At 37.7% G+C, this 16,453-nt stretch overlaps 1 long non-coding RNA gene across 1 annotated transcript in view; it reads right to left on the minus strand.

Annotated features, from left to right (window-relative positions):
- Positions 1 to 16,453, minus strand: part of LOC126941019 (uncharacterized) — a 70,808-nt gene that overhangs the window by 34,506 nt on the left and 19,849 nt on the right. Inside the window, exon 2 of the long non-coding RNA XR_007721050.1 lies at positions 11,412 to 11,471. This is a non-coding gene — a long non-coding RNA (uncharacterized LOC126941019). The remainder of the gene's footprint in view (positions 1 to 11,411; positions 11,472 to 16,453) is intronic.

Raw genomic sequence — 16,453 nt, forward strand, 5'->3', positions numbered from 1 at the left:
CCATTTCTTATTGATTCTTTACCCTTTACGCTGGATCTGGCTTTGTACTATCTCAATGAAGCAAAATTCACCCAGCACAGCTAAATTGCTATGCTACTCTGCTCCGTGAGACTTCCACTGTCTCTAATGAGCAACTCCTTCCTTGATCTTCCAGTAGTGAAGCATTTCCAACCCTCCCTGCAAGCAATAAGTCACTTCCTCTTTTATCCTGCATAATGTAAGTAATACTTCCTGGTTCAGAATTATCACACTGTATTATAATTACATGCTTATTCATCTGTCTGTCCCCAAATCAACTGTTAGTTCTTGAGTGGTGTGATTACAAATAAAACTTCAGTTGTGCCAAGTTATTTGTGTTTAATTTCACTACCTTGAAGATACGAACTGCTTCTTCTAATCCAATGAGTGCTATTTCCAGAATTAAACTTCATTAGACATACCCTCTAGATATTCTAACTCAATAGTTCTGAAGACAGGGCCAAGAATCCATCCTTTTCATTAGCATCCTTGAGATTTTGTGGCTGGTGGTCCACAGACAACTGTCTGAGAAACCCTTTACTAAAGCACTTGGTATTGCCACACAATAAGCCTAGAACTTGAGTACATCGTTACAGAGTTGGAAGCATGTGGACCCTTAAATATGTTAACTTCAGGCATGAGTATATGAAATGACAAAAATTTTGACTTTGATTTTACTACTGAGCTGTCTTTTATTATTACTGAAATCATATTGGTTGAGGTACATTCTGTAAAATAATACATAGCAAATGAGAAATAGAAGAGGGCAATATTTGAAGAAATGCAGTATCTCAATGGATGATATTTGACTAATTCTAATGGGTTGACTCTGATTTTTTAGGAAACACTTTTGATTACATTTTCTTTTATTATTATAATAATTATTATTATTATACTTTAAGTTCTAGGGTACATGCACACAATGTGTAGGTTTGTTGCATATGTATACATGTGCCATATTGGTGTGCTGCACCCATTAACTCATCATTTATATCAGGTATATCTCCTAATGCTATCCCTCCCCTCTCTCCCCTCACCACAATAGGCCCCGGTGTGTGATGTTCCCCTTCCTGTGTCCAAGTGATCTCATTGTTCAATTCCCATCTATAAGTGAGAACATGCGATGTTTGGTTTTCTGTTCTTGTGATAGTTTGCTGAGAATGATGGTTTCCAGCTGCATCCATGTCCCTACAAAGGACATTAACTCATCCTTTTTTATGGCTGCATAGTATTTCATGGTGTATATATGTGCCACATTTTCTTAATCCAGTCTGTCACTGATGGACATTTGGGTTGATTCCAAGTCTTTGCTATTGTGAGTAGTGCTGCAATAAACATACATGTGCATGTGTCTTTATAGCAGCATGATTTATAATCCTTTGTGTATATACCCAGTATTGGGATGGCTGGGTCAAATGGTATTTCTAGTTCTAGATCCTTGAGGAATCGCCACACCGTTTTCCACAATGGTTGAAATAGTTTACACTCCCACCAACAGCGTAAAACTGTTCCCATTTCTCCGCATCCTCTCCAGCACTTGTTGTTTCCTGATTTTTTAATGATTGGCATTCTAACTGGTGTGAGATGGTATCTCATTGTGGTTTTGATTTGCATTTCTCTGATGGCCAGTGATGATGAGCATTTTTTCATGTGTCTGTTGGCTGTATGAATGTCTTCTTTTGAGAAGTGTCTGTTCATATCCTTTGCCTACTTTTTGATAGTGTTGTTTGTTTTTCTCTTGTAAATTTGTTTGAGTTCTTTGTAGGTCCTGGATATTAACCTTTTGTCAGATGAGTAGATTGCAAAAATTTTCTCCCATTCTGTAGGTTGCCTGTTCACTCTGATGGTAGTTTCTTTTGCTGTGCAGAAGCTCTTTAGTTTAATTAGATCCCATTTGTCAATTTTGGCTTTTGTTGCCGTTGCTTTTGGTGTTTTAGACATGAAGTCCTTGCCCATGCCTATGTCCTGAATGGTATTCCCTAGGTTTTCTTCTAGGGTTTTTATGGTATTAGGTCTAACATTTAAGTCTCTAATCCATCTTGAATTAATTTTCGTATAAGGAGTAAGGAAGAGATCCAGTTTCAGCTTTCTACTTATGGCTAGCCAATTTTCCCAGCACCATTTATTAAATAAGGTATCCTTTTCCCATTTCTTGTTTTTGTCAGGTTTGTCAAAGATCAGATAGCTGTAGATGTGTGGTATTATTTCTGAGGACTCTGTTCTGTTCCATTGGTCTATATCTCTGTTTTGGTACCAGTACCATGCTGTTTTGGTTACTGTAGCCTTGTAGTATAGTTTGAAGTCAGGTAGCGTGATGCCTCCAGCTTTGTTCTTTTGACTTAGGATTGTCTTGGCAATGTGGGCTCTTTTTTGGTTCCATATGAACTTTAAAGCAGTTTTTGCCAATTCTGTGAAGAAAGTCATTGGTAGCTTAATGGGGATGGCATCGAATCCATAAATTACCTTGGGCAGTATGGCCATTTTCACAATATTGATTCTTTCTATTCATGAGCATGGTATGTTCTTCCATTTGTTTGTGTCCTCTTTTATTTCACCGAGCAGTGGTTTGTAGTTCTCCTTGAAGATGTCCTTTACATCCCTTGTAAGTTGGATTCCTAGCTATTTTGTTCTCTTTGAAGCTATTGTGAATGGGAGTTCATTAATGATTTGGCTCTCTGTTTGTCTGTTACTGGTGTATGAGAATGCTTGTGATTTTTGCACATTGATTTTGTATCCAGAGACTTTGCTGAAGTTGCTTATCAGCTTAAGGAGATTTTGGGCTGAGACAATGGAGTTTTCTAAATATACAATCATGTCATCTGCAAACAGGGACAATTTGACGTCTTCTTTTCCTAACTGAATACCCTTGATTTCTTTCTCTTGCCTGATTGCCCTAGCCAGAACTTCCAACACTATGTTGAATAGGGGTGGTGAGAGAGGGCATCCCTGTCTTGTGCCAGTTTTCAAAGGGAATGCTTCCAGTTTTTGCCCATTCAGTATGATATTGGCTGTGGGTTTGTCATAAATAGCTCTTATTGTTTTGAGATACGTTCCATCAATACCGAATTTATTGAGAGTGTTTAGCATGAAGGGCTGTTGAGTTTTGTCAAAGGCCTTTTCTGCATCTATTGAGATAATTATGTGGTTTTTGTCTTTGGTTTTGTTTATATGATGAATTACATTTATTGATTTGTGTATGTTGAACCAGTCTTACATCCCAAGGATGAAGCCCACTTGATCATGGTGGATAAGCTTTTTGATGTGCTGCTGGATTTGGTTTGCCAGTATTTTATTGAGGATTTTTTTATTGATGTTCATCAGGGATATTGGTCTAAAATTCTCTTTTTTAGTTGTGTCTGTGCCAGGCTTTGGTATCAGGATGATGTTGGCCTCATAAAAGGAGTTAGGGAGGATTCCCTCTTTTTCTAATGATTGGAATAGTTTCAGAAGGAATGGTACCAGCTCCTCCTTGTACCTCTGGTAGAATTCGGCTGTGAATCTGTCTGGTCCTGGCCTTTTTTGGATGGTAGGCTATTAACTATTGCCTCAATTTCAGAGTCTGCTATTGATCTACTCAGGGATTCAACTTCTTCCTGGTTTAGTCTTGGGAGAGTTATCCATTTCTTCTAGGTTTTCTAATTTATTTGCATAGAGGTGTTTATAGTATTCTCTGATGGTAGTTTGTATTTCTGTGGTGTTGGTGGTGATATCCCCTTTATCATCTTTTATTGCGTCTATTTGATTCTTCTCTCTTTTCTTCTTTATTAGCCTTGCTAGTGGTCTATCAATTTTGTTGATCTTTTCAAAAAACCAGCTCCTCGAATCATTGATTTTTTGGAAGGCTTTTTGTGTCTCTATCTCCTTCAGTTCTGCTCTGATCTTAGTTATTTCTTGCCTTCTGCTAGCTTTTGAATGTATTTGCTCTTGCTTTTCTAGTTATTTAAATTGTGATGTTAAGGTGTCGATTTTAGATCTTTCCTGCTTTCTCTTGTGAGCATTTAGTGCTATAAATTTCCCTCTACACACTGCTTTAAATGTGTCCCAGAGATTCTGGTTGTTGTATCTTTGTTCTCATTGGTTTCAAAGAACATCTTTATTTCTGCCTTCATTTCGTTATGTACCCAGTAGTCATTCAGGAGCAGGTTGTTCAGTTTCCATGTAGTTGAGTGGTTTTGATTGAGTTTCTTAGTCCTGAGTTCTAGTTTGATGGCACTGTGGTCTGAGAGACAGTTTGTTATAATTTCTGTACTTGTACATTTGCTGAGGAGTGCTTTACTTCCAACTATGTGGTCAATTTTTGAATAAGTGCGATGTGGTGCTGAGAAGAAAGTATATTCTGTTGATTTGGGGTGGAGAGTTCCATAGATGTCTATTAGGTCCACTTGGTGCAGAGTTGAGTTCAATTCCTGGATATCCTTGTTAATTTTCTGTCTTGTTGATCTGTCTAATGTTGACAGTGGGGTGTTAAAGTCTCCCATTATTATTGTATGGGAGTCTAAGTCTCTTTGTGAGTCTCTAAGGACTTGCTTTATGAATCTAGGTGCTCCTGTATTGGGTGCATATATATTTAGGATAGTTAGCTCTTCCTGATGAATTGATCCCTTTACCATTATGTAATGGCCTTCTTTTTGTCTTTTGATCTTTGATGGTTTAAAGTCTGTTTTATCAGAGCCTAGGATTGCAACTCCTGTTTTTTGTTTTTTTTCCCATTTGCTTGGTAGATCTTCCTCCATCCCTTTATTTTGAACCTATGTGTGTCTCTGCATGTGAGATGGGTCTCCTGAATACAGCAAACTGATGGGTCTTGACTCTTTATCCAATTTGCCAGTCTGTGCCTTTTAATTGGACCCTTTAGTCCATTTACCTTTAAAATTAATATTGTTATGGGTGAACTTGATCCTGTCATTATGATATTAGCTGGTTATTTTGCTCATTAGTTGGTGTAGTTTCTTCCTAGCATCGATGGACTTAACATTTTGGCATGTTTTTGCGATGGCTGGTACCGGTTGTTCCTTTCCATGTTTAGTGCTTCCATCAGGAGCTCTTGTAGGGCAGGCCTGTTGGTGTCAAAATCTCTAAGCATTTGCTTGTCTGTAAAGGATTTTATTTCTCCTTCACTTATGAAACTTAATTTGGCTGAATATAAAATTCTGGGTTGAAAATTCTTTTCTTTAAGAATGTTGAATACTGGCTCCCACTCTCTTCTGGCTTGTAGTCTCTGCTGATAAATCTGCTGTTAGTCTGATGGGCTTCCCTTTGTGTGTAACCCGACCTTTCTCTCTGGCTGCTCTTCACATTTTTTCCTTCATTTCAACTTTGGTGAATCTGACAATTAGGTGTCTTGGAGTTGTTCTTCTCGAGGAGTATCTTTGTGGCGTTCTCTGTATTTCCTGAATTTGAATGTGGGCCTGCCTTACTAGGTTGGGGAAGTTCTCCTGGATGAAATCCTGCAGGGTGTTTTCCAACTTGGTTCCGTTTTCCCCGTCACTTTCAGGCACACCAATCAGACGTAGATTTGGTCTTTTCACATAATCCCATATTTCTTGGAGGCTTTGTTTATTTCTTTTTACTCTTTTTTCTCTATACTTCTCTTCTTGCTTCACCTCATTCATTTGATTTTCAATCACTGATACTCTCTTTCAGTTGATCGAGTCGGTTACTGAAGCTTGTGCATTTGTCACATAGTTCTCGTGTTATGGTTTTCATCTCTATCAGTTCTTTTATGGTTTTCTCTGCATTGATTATTCTAGTTATCCATTCATCCATTCTTTTTTCAAGGTTTTTCATTTCACTGCGCTGGGTACGTAGTTCCTCCTTTAGCTCTGAGAAATTTGATCGACTGAAGCCTTCTTCTCTCAACTCGTCAAAGTCATTCTCCATCAAGCTTTGTTTCAATGCTGGTGATGAGCTACCTTCCTTTGGAGGGGGAGATGTGCTCTGATTTTTTGAATTTCCAGCTTTTCTGCACTGCTTTTTCCGCATCTTTGTGGTTTATCTGCCTTGGGTCTTTGATGATGGTGATGTACTGATAGGGTCTTGGTGTGGGTGTCCTTTCTGTTTGTTAGTTTTCCTTCTAACAGTCAGGACCCTCAGCTGTAGGTCTGTTGGAGTTTGCTTGAGGTCCACTCCAGACCCTTTTTGCCTGGGTATCAGCAGCGGAGGCTGCACAAGATAGAATATTGCTGAACAGCAAGTGTTGCTGTCTGATTCTTGCTCTGGAAGCTTCATCTCAGAGGTGTACCCAGCCGTGTGAGATGTGAGGTGTTGGTCTGTACCTAGTGGGGGATGTCTCCCAGTTAGGCTACTCAGGGGTCAGGAACCCACTTAAGCAGGCAGTCTGTCCGTTCTCAGATCTCAACCTCCGTGCTGGGAGAACCGCTGCTCTCTTCAAAGCTGTCAGACAGGGACATTTACATGTGTAGAGGTTTCTGCTGCTTTTTGTTTAGCTATGCTCTGTCCCCAGAGGTGGAATCTACAGAGGCAGGGAGGTCTCCTTGAGCTGTGGTGGGCTCCATCGAATTCGAGCTTTCTGGTGGCTTTGTTTACCTACTTAAGCCTCAGCAATGGCGGGCACCCCTCCCCCAGCCTCGCTGCCGCCTTGCAGTTAGATCTCAGACTGCTGTGCTAGCAATGAGGGAGGCTCCACGTGGTGGGACCCTCCAGGTCAGGTGTGGGATATAATCTCCTGGTGTGCTGTTTGCTAAGACCCTTGGTAAAGCACAGTACTAGGGTGGGAGTTACCCAATTTTCCAGGTGTTGTGTGTCTCAGTTTCCCTTGGCTAGGAAAAGGAATTCCCTTTCCCTTTGCGCTTCCCAGGTGAGGTGATGCCTCGCCCTGCTTCAGCTCTTGCTGGTCGGGCTGCACCTGCTGACGAGCACCAACAGTCCAACATGTGCCAGTGAGATGAACCCGGTACCTCAGTTGAAAATGCAGAAATCACTCATCTTCTGTGTCACTCACGCTGGGAGCTGGAGGCCGGAGCTGTTCCTATTTGGCCATCTTGGGCACCCCCCAATTATATATTATGTTTGATTCAAAGACCTCGTAAGCTATGTGTGCTCCAAATGGGCCCAAGGTTTTATGTAGTTTTTAGTTAGAGTCCCTACAAAGGAGTTTTCATCCAGCTATTTGCTCCTCATGATAATGCAACATTATTTCTTCCTACCATAGTTTGCTGATATGCATTACAGCCAACTCAATACAGCAACTTCTAGAAAGAAACTTGATTCCATCAGTGGGAACCGTGGTCTTAAACCTTCATGCCCGGTGAACAGCTCAACTTCTTTGAACTGCTAACAGATTCACCAACAGAAACCAGGACCTTCCAAAGGGAGTTCGTGTCTTTCTATCTAGATCTAACTAAAGGACCAATTCAGTGAAAGAATAATAATCTATTTTACACATGGTAACTATAGTTAATAACAATACATTGTATACTTGAAACTTGCTGAACCTTACAGGTTTTCACTACAAAAAAATGATAGGTATGTGAGATGATAAATATGTTAATTAGCTTGACTTAACCATTTCACAATGTATACGTATCAAAACATCACTTTATAGTCCATAAATATGTACTATTTTCATTTGTAAATTGTACTGAATAAAGCAAAAAAGGTACTTTGGGAGGCTGAGGCGGGCAGATCATGAGGTCAGGAGATGGAGACCATCTGGCTAACACGGTGAAACCCTGTCTTTACTAAAAATACAAAAGAAAATTAGTTGAGCATGTGGCTGGCACCTGTAGTCCCAGCTACTTGGGAGGCAGAGGAAGGAGAATGGTGTGAATCTGGGAGGAGGAGCTTGCAGTGAGCCGAGATCGCGACACTGCACTCCAGCCTGGGTGACAGGGCGAGACTCTGTCTCAAAAAAACAAAAACAAAAACAAAAACAAAAACAAAAGTACATTGCAATGGGTTTATCAACAAATAATCATTATGAAATTTGTAAAAATAATATACCTTTCATTTTAAGGGGAAAAATCAAGATTTTAAACTATCGTTTCTGAAACATATACCTAGTAGATGACATTGATGCTTCACAATTATCAAACTTAATATATTTACTGGTTCAGAGGAAAATTAGAAAAATAAAGCCCCCAAGAAAGGCATCAATTCCTTCCTAGTCACAATATCACATCTAGAACAGATCAAAACCCAAATCAAAAATGAAGTCCCTGCTATCCCTGTGAGAGCCGTGTCACATTACCACTTCTATAATTCTGCCTCTACTACTTGTCTTAAAGCACTGTAGGAATTGTTCTGAGAATAATTGGCCTTAATTAGATCACTAGTACTCAATGTTGAAGTCTCTGGTCAGCAGTAATTGTTACAAATTTAATTATAAGACAGAGAGTACAAGTTCTAATTCAGACCCCTGGAGCTCTCTGTCCCTGGAATCTCAGAAGATGACTTCTTCCCTGAGTTTAACTTTAGGTGTGAGTAACCCTCAATGATTCCCCTTTCAGGCATACTGTTCCAGGATCACAGATTAAATCATGTCTTAGGCTGAATATAACAAAGATGTCCAGAAAGAAAATTGCCTATGGCATAGAAAATATTCAGAAACCAGTGGTGGTCTATTTATAAAAGATTAGTGTATGGAGAAATTGCACAATTCTGTGGTAGAATAAAAATAACGAGAAGATATCATTATTCTTAGTATTTCATTATATCCCCAGTTTATTCCAAACCTGATTGAAAATAACCAGGCACAGACGGTGAGTGCTTGCACTGGGTCTTGGTACCTTGCATCTTATCTCACTTATCCTAACAACCTGTTATGTCATGTAATAACAATAACATCAAGGCTGCCTGAGATTACCTTGAAAATTACACAGCAGCAATGCCAGTATTGAACCTCACAGCTATCGGAATGCAATCCATTATCCCACCATGCATTCAGTTTATTGGGAAACTCATTGCATGAGAAACTTGGGTACGTCTATTTCTGCTGGTCTGAAGCTGATTTAGGTAGTAGAAACACAAGATAAGGGACCAAAATGACTTGTTATGAATCTACTCTGGCAATGATGCAAGGGGAATCTACTGTAACAATGATGCAATCACTCAAAACATTTTGGATGTGTGTGTGGTGTGTGTGTGTGTGTGTGTGTATGTATGTGTGTATACAAGTGCTTTTAGAGGCAATGAATAAGCCACAAACTGAAAAGCCAATCTTACTACTTTACAGTCAAAACTTAAACTTTTTCCTTGTTTTAGTGCCAAACAAGACAATTCAACTGGAACATATATTTTCTTCCCTAGAAGTTGTCTGTAAATTATTTCTAACTATTTCCACATATTCAAAAGAAAGTACCACAGGCTATGATGATAATTGCAAGAAGAAACTCAGAAAATAATTCAAACAATAACAATATCAGTTGAATAAGTAATTAGCATTCTAGTATGACTAATTTGAAGAATGATACTTTTTAAAAAACAGAAGTTCTAGTGTATTGGAGGTTTTTGAAAATATATTATGTTTAATAATACTGTTCTATTGATTTCATGACTTTAATAAAATTTAAATTCAAATGCAAAGAATACTATCTCTAAAGTCTGATAAAATAATAGTATAATTGTAAAGGTGACGAGAGAGGTTTTTTACTATAACGAGCATTATTCTGTGTTTTGCCTTTGAAATATTTGCTTCTATGACTAATAAATCTTGTCTATCATTTAATGAAAAGCAAGTATCTGCTACCAGGAGACCATAAATAATAACTAAGTATGCATTTATGCCATATTTGTAATTTTTGATCCTAATCATAAAAGAATTTTAGCTAAAATTGTTGTAAGGAAAATGGAGAAAAGGAGAAAACTGAGATGCATATTCTGGTGCAGAATTTGCTCCCATAAATACACACCCTCTTCTGATTCCCTAAGAAAGTCAGTCATAATGAATTATAGATTTTTTTTCTCACCTAGTCCACAGGTAACCTCACAATTATTCTCAACATGGCACCCCTAGCTTGCACTGTTAATAGATTAAAGTTGGTGCTAAAGAAGAAGCTCACTTTCTATCCCAAGACATGGCACAAGGTTGTCATTTGCCATAGGGAAGAAATGGACATCCGGACGTAATTCAGGTTATCAGTCTGCACTGCCTCCACCAACAGTAATGGGAACCAATTCAGAGAGACATTGTATCCTATTCTTAGAGGAAGGGCTAGAGAAGAGCACCAGCATTTATTGAATAATTATTACCTTTAGTCATTAGAGAAACTCTTGGAGCCAGAGATTTCTTTTCCGTATTTCAGATGTGAGGAAAATGAGGTGCCAAAATTTTAAGTAGCTTCTCTTAGGTCACAGAGCTGGTGACTAGTATGAATATATACAGTGATTTTTCCTCAACTAAATGGTATGTCATTGTAATCTGCAAATATAAAAGCTATTGATGTATGTATATTAATTTTATACTCATCCATCTTACTGGATTTTATTACAATTTTATATTTTTTCTTGATTACTTTTATGTTTTCTATGTCTACAATAATAGCAGTTCACATAATGATAATTTTGTCTTGCTCTTTCCAAATTTGATGTCTCTAATTTCTGTCTTTTGTCTAATTGCATTGGCTTGTTTCTCTGAACAGCCTTAAGTAACAGCACTGAGAGTACATATCCCTGCTTTGTCCCAAGTGGTTATGAAGAAACATTGTTGCTTCCCTCATCAAAGTTGATGTTGGCTTGGAGGTTGAGAGAGATTTTAAAAATCAATTTAAGAATATTTAATTTAAAGTAAATAATATATATATATATTTTTTTTCTTTTTCTTTTTTTTTTTTTGAGACGGAGTCTCGCTCTGTCGCCCAGGCTGGAGTGCAGTGGCGCGATCTCAGCTCACTGCAAGCTCCGCCTCCCGGGTTCACGCCATTCTCCTGCCTCAGCCTCCCGAGTAGCTGGGACTACAGGCGCCGCCACCTCGCCCGGCTGATTTTTTGTATTTTTAATAGAGATGGGGTTTCACCATGTTAGCCAGGATGGTCTCTGTCTCCTGACCTCGTGATCTGCTCGCCTCGGCCTCCCAAAGTGCTGGGATTACAGGCGTGAGCCACCGCGCCCGGCGTAAATAATATTTTAATCCAGAGTGTACACTGACTTTTTTTTAACAGCTTTATTGAGATTATAATTCATGTACCATGCAATCAACCCATTTAAAGTATACAATTTTAGAATATCCAGAGTCATGCAACCATCACCACAATCTAAATTCAGAATGTTTTTATCACCCCAAAAAGAAACTCTATACCCATTACTTTCCTCACTCCTCATCCTACCCTCCTACCCTAGGCAACCATTAATCTGCTTTTGTTTCACTAGAGCTACCTGTTCTGGATATTTCATATGGATAGAATCAGACAATATGTGGTCTATGGCAACTGGCTTACCTTTAACTTTTTCATGCTTTTCTGGAACTTTTGGAGATGCTTATGCGATTCACCTTAGATCTATAACAAAGATGAAGTATGTCAATATATTTTCTAATATAGAACCACCCTCACGTTCTTGAAATGACTTCTTTTAATTGACTACTAAGTTGTCTTTGCTAATAATTTATTTCAGATTTTTACACCAATATTATGCTGCAGATTTTCTTCTGTGCTTTTTGTGTACTACTTCATAGAATAAATTTACAAGCTGTCTTTCTTCACTTAGCCTCTGGAGCAATTTAAATGGCATTGAATTTATCCCATATGAAATTGCCTGGACAGAGTCGTTTTTAGAAAACTAGATCTTTGACAACTTTATTTCTTCTATGTTAATTAGCCTTTCATATTTTTCTCCCCTTTCTGGAATCTGTTTTAATACATTTTATTCTCCTAGAAAACAATCTGCTTTTAAATATTTCTGATATATTTGCATAGGGTTTTGGAAACCAGGCTCCTATGATTCATTTAATTTCATCTGCCACTGTGGTTGTTTTCTTTCTTGTTTTTAATTTATATATTTGTGTCTTCTCCCCTTTTCTTGCATAGTTAGCTGGCAATTATCTTCTGTAATATTTATTTTGTCTCTTGGATACACATATAGTGTTACCATTTTTCAGTTTTCTAATTCATTAACTTCTAGTTTTACCTTTACTAATTCCTTATTTCTGTTTTCCTTTTGGTCTTTTTCTATCTCCTTTAGTTATATGTTCAATTCATTTACAGTCATGCTTTCTTATTCATTAATATAAGTTTATAGGCTATGATTTATCCTCTGACTGTAAATCTTATGTGCTGCTATGTAGTATTTTCCTTATGTATATGTTCTGTTATTTCATGTTTATAAGTTGTTTAAGAAAAAGTTTCTAAATATCTAGTAGTGGGGCTTTTTGACTATCCGATTTTTATTAAATTTGAGTTTATTGCATTTATATCACACAATTTTGTCTTTATTATTTTATGATAGTTATTTGTGTTTTCTTTGTGGCATATGATATAGTCATTCCTTTTACTGTCCTACTGATAGTTAAAAAGTAGGCATATTCTTTATTCTTAAGATACAAAGTTCAGTATGTATCAATTAAATCTACCTTATAAATCTACCTTGTACTTGTACTTATATTTTTCAATGCTTAGTTATTATTGTCTTATTGTCTGCTCTTTTTTTTTGTCCCCTTGATTTGTTACAAACCAAAAAAGGTATTCATCTGTTATAACTAACATTTTTCTATTTCTCTAGCATTATATAGCATAATATGTCTATTTCTCTGGCATCATATATCTCTAGCATTTTCTGTATAAATGTTGATTCTATATCATTTAGTACCTATTATTTATAACTATTGTATATTTATTGGAAGTTGTACATATTAGTATTATTGGTACCTTTCTTTAGGTGGGTTTATCTTTTGCCATAATTTATATTTAAATAAACCCAATTCCCATTGTCAGTCTTTTGCCGTAATTTTCCAGTCATTATTTGGAAAACTAAAGTTCATCTCCTCATGTCTTCCAGAAAGATTCATAAAAACAACGTACTTTAAGATATATAATATATTCCCTAAAATATATTTATCTGTTGTCTTTATACTTGAACGATAGTTTGTCTAAATTTAAAATTCTTTGGTCACAGTTCATTCCCTGAGGATTAGTAAGAATTGTTCCATTATGTCACATGTTGCTATGCATCAATCTGAGGATAGCCTCATTTTTTCTGTCTTTAAGTTACTTGATTTTATTGTCTGACTTTTCAAATAATTTTTTCTTTGTGTTTGATGTCTTATAGCATTAGTAAGATGTCTCAGCATGGCCTCTGTTATTAGTTGGCATGGGCGAAACTACTACAAGGTAGACTCAATATGTAATGGCTCAAAAATAATAGAAATTGATTTATTTCTCATAGGATATATATTCCAGGTTAGGCACTGGGGGACTTCTAACCCACATAGTCATTTAGCTCTGCCTTCTTCGATCATTGTGGTCAGAATAAGAGGGAATGAGCATGGAGGAGTTCCCACGGATATTTTAATGGGCCATGTCTAAAACTGGACACATCACTTCTGCTCACATAATATTGACTAGAATGCAGTCACATGACACAATGGAGGCTGGAAAATGTGCTTAAGGGTTGAAGAAGAAAATCTTTTGATGAACATGAGACATTTCAGCCACAACCTGCTCCTCTGGCAACAATGCGGATTCCACTGACCACATGTGAAAAACAGTCACCTCTCCCCAAGGGAGAAAACCCAGTATTATTCTGTTATTACAACCAACTCAAAGTTCAGGATTTCCATGTGATTTCTATCCTTGCTATCAGGCCCAGTTCTGGTTCCTGGAGGATTGACAATCTATAGATTAAAAATACAATCCAACATCTGCCCTCCCCAAACACACATATACACAAATATCCAATAATGTCAGTGGAGTATAGAGAAGCTAGCCACGGCGAAAATCCCCATTCAGAAAGGGAAAGGAATGAGAAATACACAGAAGTCACAGCTTACCCAGTGGGACAAACAGTGTGAAGTCTGAACAAAGGTGACAGTTTCTCAGTTATACCTCAGAAGTGTTCTCTATGAGGAATTTACTGTTTTCAGTAGACTCACATTTCACCCTTGGAAAATTCTTGCTTGCCCAATTTCCATGGCCATATCTGAAGGGAGCATTGGGAAATATGACCTCCTTGGAAGCTGTACAGTGGTGAACACCTTTGCGTTACTTCCAGGCCCGGCAATAATGCCTTCTTGATATACTCCTCCATGTTCCTCATCCCCTTTCCACAAGCTAGGACCAGAGGAAAGGGTTAATGATAGCATTGATTGAGCATTTAGGTCAGTAGGCTTTGAAGGAAAAACAAGCCTGGGTTCCTGAATGGCTATGGGGAAGAGAGGTACTCCTTCACCAACCTGGAACATTCAATCTTGATTATTATGTAGTCATAAATAAACTCTTTTGTGTTTTGCACTATTTGAGTGTATTTATTATACTAATCTAGCCTTCACTAATTATTATGGAAATAAGCAACAAAAACAGAATGATGCTATAACTCTGACTTAAAATATGTAGCATTGTTTTCATGATTTGATATTGGATGATAAGGAAATAGACATTACTAGGGAGGAAGCTGGAGACTTAAATCATGCTATGGCAAATCATTAAGTATGCTTAATTCCATTGGAGAGAACCATCACATAGCCACTCTCTAAGTAAGCAGGGGCATGTCACCTGGTTCCATGCTCAGGAGTAGGTAGAATAGATTTTGGAATACAGCCAGCAGTCCCTGCCATGGTCATTCTGTATCAACTTTCTTTGAAATTTGGTGTGCCCTTTTAGTCTGTAGATTGAATGTTTTTGTTTATAAAGTGTTTTCAGAAATTCTTAATGTGTGTTCTGTTCCAACACTTCAGCTTCCTTCTTTAGGAACTCCATTTACACTTATATTTCATTTACTTTGAGTATGTTCCATATCTACACTAACATTCAACCCTATTTTTGCATCAATATCTTCTATGTTCCTTATTGTAGTTTTCTAATTTATTTGTCTAATGGAGGTTTGATTATTTTTTTTTTACTTTTTTACTAAGATCTGTCCACTCACATTTCATTTCCTCTTGTTCTCTCTACTTTGTGCTCTAGTTTATTATTAAGAAATTTTATTAAATTTCTTTTGTGTGTCTCAGAGGTGGAGCAAGATGTCCAAATACAAGCCTCCAGTGATCGTCTCCCTACAGGAACACCAAATCAAACTCTATCCACACAAAAGAGCACCTTCATAAGAACCAAAAATCAAGCGAGTGATCACAGTATCTCCTTTTAACAACAAGTTAAGGAAAGAGGCACTAAAGAGGGTAGGAAAGGCAGTCTTGAGCTGCCTATCCCACCCTTCCCAATCCTCCAGCAGCAGCTGTGTGGTGTGGAGAGAAAATCTGTGAGATAGGGTAAGGAAGAGTGAAGTGATCATGGGACTTAGCATTGGAATTCAATGCTGCCTGATTGATTCAATGTTGCCACAGTGGAAAACAACACAGGACAGAATTCAGCAGGCACCCATAAAGAGAGTATTTAGACCAGTCCTAGACAGAGGCAAATCATCTATCCCAGTGGTCAGAATCCGATTTCCAGCAAGCCCTTCTAATGCATGCTAAAGAGCTCTGGAGAACGGTTTGGAGGTTCCTCAAAAAACTGAAAATAGAGCTACCATATGATCCAGCAAGCTCACTGCTGAATACACACCCAAAGAAAGGAAATCAGTATATCGAAGTGGCATCTGCACTCCCATGTTTGCAGCACTATTCACAACAGCCAAGATTTGGAAGCAACCTAAATGCCCATCAACAGACCAATGGATAAAGAAAATGTGGTACATACACACAAATGGAGCACTATTCAGCCATAAGAAAGAATGAGATCCTGTCATTTGCAACAACATGGATGGAACTGGAGAACGTTATGTTAAGTGAAATAAGCCAGGCACAGAAAGACAAGTATCACAGTTTCTCACTGATTTGTGGGAGGTAAAAGTTAAAACAATTAAACTCATGGAGCTGGAGAGTATAAAGATGGTTATCAGAGGCTGGAAAGCGTAGTGAGGGGAAGGAGGAGTGGATATGGTTAGTGGGTACAGAAATACAGTTAGTTAGAATAAATAAGACCTAGTATTTGATAGTATCACAGGGTAACTATAGTCTACAATAATTTATTGTACATTTAAACATAACTAAAAGAATATAACTGGATTGTTTGTAACACAAAGGAGAAATGCCTGAGATGATTGATACTCCCCCCACCCCAAAAATTCATTTGAGAACATTTAGCAGCATTTTTTCAGTTGGGTTCTCTACTTTTCTGATAATTTTCTCCTTTTTTTGGTTATATCCTTGCTTTGTTTATTTTTTGATCTTCCATTTGTTTAATGAGGTGTATTTTTACCCAACCTATTACTGCAATGAGGTTCTTAGTGGGGAAAGGGCCAGGACTATGGGTGCTATTTTGGCCTTTAT

Source organism: Macaca thibetana, chromosome 18 (genome assembly GCF_024542745.1).
Source record: "Macaca thibetana thibetana isolate TM-01 chromosome 18, ASM2454274v1, whole genome shotgun sequence".
NCBI classification, from domain to species: domain Eukaryota; kingdom Metazoa; phylum Chordata; class Mammalia; order Primates; family Cercopithecidae; genus Macaca; species Macaca thibetana.